Genomic DNA, 7,977 nt, shown 5'->3' on the forward strand with positions numbered 1-7,977 from the left:
ACATATTAAAAAAGAGAATAAAAATAAAATGGAAAATAAAAAAGAAGAAATGTGTCCCCAGAAACTGCAGGAGCACCTGTGAAGAGAAAAAGAATTTACAAACGTAGAAAGTGACATCCGCCCCCACCAAAGAAACAGATGCAGACAGAAAAGACCAATATCCCACAGACATTTTGAATATCATCTTAATAGACATCCAGTTTTACAAACACCAAAATGAATTGTGATTTCAATAGCTCTTTATCACAAATTATTACAATTATTAGACAATGAAGGGACTTTCCCAGACTATTTTAACTTCCCATTCAGTGTAGAAATTCCTAACTGTTCTGAAAGATAACACCAGATTTTTCTTTAATATTTTTACTGACAGCTTGTTTCATTTCAAAACAACTTATTCTATGTCTCCAGTCCAGGTATCTCTCTCCTCTTCTCCCCTCCACCCCTCTATCATCCCCTCCTTCTCTTACCCCAATTCCTTCTTTCTCTGTCTCCCTCCCCCACTCCTCCTTCTTCTCTGGTGCATCCCTCCTCCACCCCCTTCCCTTCCTCCATGTCTCTCTCTGTCTCTGTCTCTCTCTGCTCCCCTCTCTCCCCACCTTCTTCCAGTTCCTTATATGCTTCTCCAACTAGAGGTTCCAAGTAGATGCCTTAATGACCCATCAGGACAAATACATTGCACTTGGTTAAGAGAGGTGAACAGAGAGCATGATAGGTAAAGATGAGGGAGAATTATGTGCAGGAACTTACATGAAAACAAAACCTGATGTGGGAGAGGAGTGATAAAAATTTGTTTCCCTTGATAATAAAGAAGAAATGTTTGGGGGGCATGAAGCTTTGGGTAGAAAAAGGAACTCTATAAAAATTCCTTCTCTGTGCATCTGTCTCTGTGAAACCATGTTCCACTCTAAGATGGGAGAGGAGCATGGCACGGATATAAGAAAACAGTGCAACATGGACAGAACATTTCAGAATGTTTGGATGAGTTTGCTATGTGATCATCTTAGATGGAGAGAGAAAAGGCTCAGCTGTGGTCCTGGATTAATGGCCTGCTTAGTCTTATAGGGACCATGAGCTTTTCTTCGCCTATAAGAATGACTGAAAAAAAAAAAAAAAGAATGACTATATATGCTGCTTTAGGAGAATAAAACAACGTTGTCATTTGCCTAGGATTTCACCTGGAAATAAGAAAATTACTTGAGATTTAAGTTGAGTAAAAGCAGTTGAGTGTAAGAAGCTATCAGTTCAACAAAAAATTCCTGGTAGCATAAAACTTTTCTGAGAGTCTCAAAATATTTATTATCTTTTTTTTTTAGGTATAAACACAGACAATGAGGGTCTCAAAAGACCTCCCCCATCTGGGATAGGATGTCACAGGACTCCTTATAGCATTAGCCACACTCAAACTAATGGCCCAGGGGCACAGATCTCAGCCTCAGAATCCTTGGGCTCTCTTGCTACCCTCACAAATAGTGGGGGATCTTCTCTCATATCATCTTCCTTCCCTCTGAGAACTCCTCTCCTTGGTGACTCCAGGAGACAGCCTGAAACAAGAAGAGAATTGCTTGAGTCTACCATTTTAGAGAGCAGGAAGAATGGAAGAGACGCAGGCTGTAAAAATTTCTGTACATCCTCAAACACTTAGAGCAATCCCTCAGGACAGGACTTTATGACTCTTGGCCCATAGTCTGGAGGAAATGTGTCACAAGAGATTATTATTTCTCAAGGTGAATATATAAGAAATGGCAGAGAGGAAAGCACAGCCCCAAAACAGTCATTCCTCAGGGATGGACCGACATTTTCTTTTGTGACTTGTCCTGATTTCCAAAATATCTACGCAGATAATCCCAAACTTTATATAATTGTTATATAATGGGAGTTATTACATGAGCTATAAAAAAAGTCAGTCCTCACTAGAAGGCTCACAACTTTTCACCTTACAGAGCAAAATGAAAACAACAACTTTCTAATCTACTAATTAAAAATATTATAGCTGATATTTTCGTGTGTGTGTGTGTGTGTGTGTGTGTGAACATGTTTTTTTTTCTTCAGATCTTTATTGGAGTATAATTGCTTTACAATGCTGTGCCAGTTTCCACTGTACGACAAAGTGAATCAGCTGAATTTATACATATATCCCCACATCCCCTCCCTCTTGAGCCTTCCTTGCACCCTCCCTATCCCACCCCTCTAAGTCATCACCAATTGAGTTAATCTCCCTGTGCTATGCAGTAGCGTCCCACTAGCTATCTATTTTACATTTGGTAGTGTATATATGTCAATGCTACTCTCTCACTTCATCCCAGCTTCCCCTTCCCTGCCCCCACCTGTGTCCTCAAGTCCGTTCTCTACATCTGCAACTTTATTCTTGCCCTGCCACTGGGTTCATCAGTAACTTTTTTTTTTTTTTAGATTCCGCATATATGCGTTAATATACGGTATTTGTTTTTCTCTTTCTGACTTACTTCACTCTGTATGACAGACTCTAGATCCATCCACCTCACTACAAATAACTCAGTTTCGTTCTGTCTGATATTTTCTACATCAGCACTCATGCTTCTATCTCTAAGGTTCTATGAGTTTCTAAAGAAATCTGGATTAATGTTCTCCCCCATCTAACCCAAGAAACTATATATCTGTAAGGAAGGTCAATCTAGCAGATTAGGGGCAATGGCCATTGCAAGGCAAGAAATGTCACAAAATGTTCATATTCTGGCATTTCACCAGACTCTCCATTCTTTGGTTCACATGCAGAATTAGTGAGAAAATTGTTTGACCATCCATAGAACTAATATTCAAGTTTGAGAAACATGGTCATAGAAGCACTGCATGTGTGCATCAGTGATTGAGAATGGGGGTGGAAGGGAAGTGTAACCACAGAACCTGAGATCTACCCGCCTCTGTGAGGACACAGAAATGACACAAATGCCTTGAAAAGGGCAGAGTTGATGTATGACAGAGATAGGGACCCACTCAGATTTTCTGCTCTCAGAAAGGATAGCTGTACTTTCCTTGGTCACTTTGAGAGGCCTAGGTGACAAACTTTTACCCCTTTATGAAGGAGATACGCACTTCACTCATTGCTGGGAAAGGAACAGTTTCAGACAAAGCCACTAACTTGACTTCTTTGAAATCATCACTTGGGGTATTGTGTTCTGACTTTGGACTCTATGGGCAGACAAGGGTCTCAAGGACAGTGGCAGAGGTGAAGTGCAACATGAATTAGGGAAGTGGAGACATTGGTAGATATGACTGTGAGTTACAGTGACTTCATGCGAAGTTTGGGGCAATTCACTTAACTTTTCCAACTGCAATAATAAATTATATATTCTCATTTATATAATGGCAGTGTTGGACTAGACACTCTGGTTGTTTACAATTAAAACCGTAATCTACTTTATTTTACCTCAGAACAACCCAATAACCTTTTACAGATGAGGCATTTTAATTTTGTGTGAGAGAAACCTGGTCAGAGTATCTGTAGGACATATAATGTTCCTAAGGAAGGAGTGATATGGTGGCTTCAGGGAACCCAAGAGTTCAGGGAGTCCTCTCCCAGTGATGTCACAAGAGAGCCATAGAACAGCACGAAGAAGAAAGGAACTACCCTTACCTGAAGAGACAAGTCACCAGACATATACAATCTGCAGGAATTACGGTCAACAGGTGGTCAGAATGTCCCCTAGAAAAATGGCCTTTCTGTTTCCCCAGGGTGTTTGTATGATGATTTAGCCCATCACTCATCCCTATTACAAAGACAAGTTTATATAACAAGTGCCTGGAGAAGAGGCACTTTGTTTTTCATTGTCTAGCATGAAAAAGAAAAGGTAGCTTAGTCACTGAGTCACTTGAGAGGAACCTTTATAAGAAGAGGAACATCACAAGTGTAGATGAGAAAGAGAAAGCTTTCCACCCACAGGAGGCTCTAAATCATACACCTATTTTTATTATGCAGTTGATCGGGAGTTAATGAGGGCTCAGAACCAAACATCTGTTCTCCCTAGAGAGAAGACTTGGAGGTCTCAGGCTAAACAGAACATGAGGGGGCTATCTCACTGAGACCAGATTTGAGTTTGGGGCTCTCAGCTGTCTAGCACATGGACTATGGGAGTAGCTAGAGCTACCAGCTTATGGCCACATGAATCCAAAGGTGAAGGGCAATGAATACTCACCTGGCCTTCCTAGATGATCCATCTTTATGTCATTGTTTTCTTTATCCTTATGGACAGCACTGTGCAGAGAATACCTGCATCTGAGCAAGACTAAGAGAAAGCACACTGCATCAGAGACCATCATCTGGAAACTCCATATATGCCCAGATTCCACAGGGTTCCTTATATCCTTAAGCTTGGGCATTATGTAGGCTCAGGCAGGGCCCTCGATACTCCCACACACTCCGCAGGTACACCAGCAATGGACATCTTAGCCCTGTCCTGACCCGTGTTCCCCAAGTACTTCTATCACATTTAAGATTGTAATTCTAAGACCTTCAGCCCTGGGTCATTGAGACCTTGGAGATCAGAGAAGAGTAGACATTTTCCCTTGTGTTCCCCACATTATAATAGATACCTTCTCCTCCCTCTATAAACACATTCTCTCATTATAGTTTGCCTGTGCCCTAAAGCCCACCATGGCACTTACATTTCTTTATATGTTGGTCTATCTCAAGTAAAAAGGGAGAAAACATGACAAAGAGAAAAAATACAAACAGCATCGCAAACAGAGCATAGAGCCAAGGAACACCATTTGGGAGTAAAGAGGCCCGTGGTACAGCTTCCGCCATCGTGTTTTCCATACCTGAGGACACGGAATTCTGTGCCCTGGCTCTCTCACCTCCTAGGTGATGCGTGTGATGAAGTCACAGCTTCAGGCACAATAGAAATCATGAAGATCTGGGTGGGGATTGGCCAAGTCTCGTCCCCCAACTGCTAGTCAGAAAAAAGTAATCTCAGGGAACTTCGCTTCCACCAAAACTCCGCTGAACAAAAATACTAGACCAGTGAGAGGGTAGATTTTACCACACGTATTCAGAATGTGCCTCTCACTGCATCAGAGCCACACCCATTCACAAAATGAAGAAACTATTTCCTTAGACTTCACAGCCCTGGAGCCAGTCTTATTCAGCAGAATAATACGAGGGTGAGTTAAAAATTATCCGCACTCCGGTTATACTAAAACTTCTATAAATTCTGCAGCCAGAGTGTGGATAATTTTTAACTCACCTTCGTATCAAAGTCTCTGCCATAGAGAATACTCCGTCCCACCACCAATCCCCTCTACACACAATGATCTCAGTTCCTGGTCTGAACTCAAACTTCTCTATGGTGACTGACCAGTGCAGATCCTCTGACAAGTTGCTGACGTGGTTCTCTGCCAGCTCCCAAGACTTGCTACATCCTATCTCCTTCATGCCTCATCTCCATCTGCCATGAGTGTGTGTTTCCTCTGAAGGTCCACAAACCCCCTATATCTCAACCAAAACAGCAAAGAGAAATCACTGATACCAGGACACTGCCTAAGAACAAAAAATGTGCCCAGTGCTGGGTTGGATAAGAAATATGAGGTCTAAATACTGCTTCTCATCCAATTGAGGAGATAAAATCCCAGGCAGAAAAGGCAAGGGTCATTATGGACTGATAATCAGGGAATGCTTTACAGAACATTAGAGAGGAAAAATAACCATTAAGCAAATGCAACTGAAAGGAAATTATCTACTGAGAGTCAGAATGACTTCCTGATTCTAAGGCATGTAAACAGGAAACCAAGATGCCTATGTGCCTTTATTGGCTTTATTTTTGTCTGGGTCTCAGATGTTAAAATTCTCCAATCTAAGTTTTTTGTTTTTTGTTTTTTCAAACTTATCAAGATAAGAACTAGTGTTTAAAAGCTGAAACAAACAAAAAACATGTTCATACTATTTGACTCTTATTGCTAATAACTACACTATAATAAAGTCTACAGTATTGTGTTTGTTTATGTTGACGTCTTCACACAGAAAGGTTCATGTTTTAGGTTAAAACAACACATTAACTCCAGCACATCTTTCTCCTCCTAATAAAGCTCTTTTCTCCTTGTGCAGAACTCTGTTCAATTTTCTATTCTTTTCATATAAAGTCTGTTTATAACCTCTTGTGTAGGAAAAAATGAGAAAGAAGTGAAATTAAAATAATCATAAGTGAGGAGGCTTAAAAAAAGAATATAGCATTTGCCTTATTCTTTTAACAAATGGGATTTTAAATCTGAAGGCTCATTTAATGATTCAAAATATAAATATAAGTAATTAAAAAAGAAGTAATATAGGAAAATGGTTCAGAACTAAAAAATGGTTCATAGAATCTCTTTACATTTTATTTTCTTTAGAATGTTTTTCCAGGTTTGTTGAGATATAATTAACATATAGCATTGTGTAGATTTAAGGTATACAACATAATGCTTTGATACATGTATATATTTTGAAATGATTACAATAAGGTTAGTAGAGGCTTCCATCACCTCACCTTATTACCTTCTCTTCCTTATGCTGAGAACATTTAAGATCTACTGTTTAAGAACCACTTTCAAGTACATAGTATAGTATTAACTATAGTCACCATGCTGGCATTAGACTCCCAGCCAGAACTTATTCATCTTATAGCTGGGAGTTTGTACACTTTGACCAACACTTCCCCATTCGTCCACTCTGCTAGCTCCTGGGAACCATCATTAACTCCATTTTTAAGAGTTCAACTTTTTTTTTTTTTCCCTGCAGAGAGGATTTACTTTTTTTTTTTTTTTTTTTTGGGGGGTACACCAGGTTCAATCAAGAGTTCAACTTTTTTTACATTCCCCAAATAAGAGATGTCATAAAGTATTTGTCTTTGGCTTATTTCGCTCACTATGAGGGCTTCAGGATCCATTCATGTTGTCACAAATAGCAGGATTTCCATCTTTTTTATGGCTGAATTATATTCCATTGTATATACGTACATCATGTTTTCTTTCTTTATTCACCTGTTGATGAACATTTAAATTTTAGTTTCCATATCTTGGCCATTGTGAATAATTCTGCAGTCAACATAGGAGTGAAGACATCTCTTTAAGATACTGATTTCACTTCCTTTAGATATATACCCAGAAGTTGGATTGCTGGATCATGATTTTTTGAGGAACCTCCATACTGTTTCCATGATGGCTGCACCAATGTGCATTCCGACCAACAGTGCACAAAGGCTTCCTTTTCTTCTCAGCCTCACTAAAACTTGTCTCTTGTCATTTTGATAATAGCCACTTTAACAGGTATGAGATGACATCTCTTCGTGGTTTTGGATTTGAATCTCCCTGAGGATTAGTGATAGTATCTTTTCATGCATTGGGTTGGCCAAAAAGTTCATTCAGGCTTGTGTAACCTCTTACAGAAAAACCCGAACGAACATTTTGGCCAGCCCAATACCTCTTGGCCAGTTGTATGTCTTGTTTGGAAAAATGACTATCCAAGTCCTTTGCCCATTTTTTTTAATACATTTATTTATTTACTTATTGGCTGCACTGGGTCTTTGTTGCTGCACACAGGTTTTCTCTAGTTGAGGTAAGTAAGGGCTACTCTTCGTTGTGGTGTGTGGGCTTCTCATTGCAGTGGCTTCTCTTGTTGCGGAGCAGGAGCTCTAGGCGCATGGGCTTCAGTAGCTGTGGCACATGGGCTCAACAGTTGTGGTTCACGGGCTTTAGAGTGCAGGCTCAGTAGTTGTGGTGCCATGTGGGATCTTCTCAGACCAGGCATTGAACCCATGTCCCATGCGTTGGCAGGAGGATTCTTAACCACTGAGCCACCGGGGAAGTCCCCCTTTGCCCATTTTTTTAATTGGATTTTTTTTCTTTGGCTATTAAATTGTAAGAGTTTTTTTTTTTTTAAATATGTATAATTTGGATATTAACCCCTTAACAGACAGATGATTTGCAAATATTTCCCCTCCCTCCATAGGTTGCCTTTTCATTTTGTGG

General features: G+C 40.0%; 1 long non-coding RNA gene across 1 annotated transcript; it reads right to left on the reverse strand.

Annotated features, from left to right (window-relative positions):
* Positions 1–1,324: 1,324 nt before the first annotated feature.
* Positions 1,325–5,051, reverse strand: LOC130832892 (uncharacterized). Its single transcript, XR_009048394.1, has 3 exons — positions 4,798–5,051; positions 4,173–4,262; positions 1,325–1,544 (listed from the first exon to the last, which is right to left on the reverse strand). It is a non-coding gene; the product is annotated as an uncharacterized LOC130832892 (long non-coding RNA).
* Positions 5,052–7,977: the final 2,926 nt, after the last annotated feature.

Source organism: Hippopotamus amphibius, chromosome 12 (assembly GCF_030028045.1).
Source record: "Hippopotamus amphibius kiboko isolate mHipAmp2 chromosome 12, mHipAmp2.hap2, whole genome shotgun sequence".
In the NCBI taxonomy this organism is placed as follows: domain Eukaryota; kingdom Metazoa; phylum Chordata; class Mammalia; order Artiodactyla; family Hippopotamidae; genus Hippopotamus; species Hippopotamus amphibius.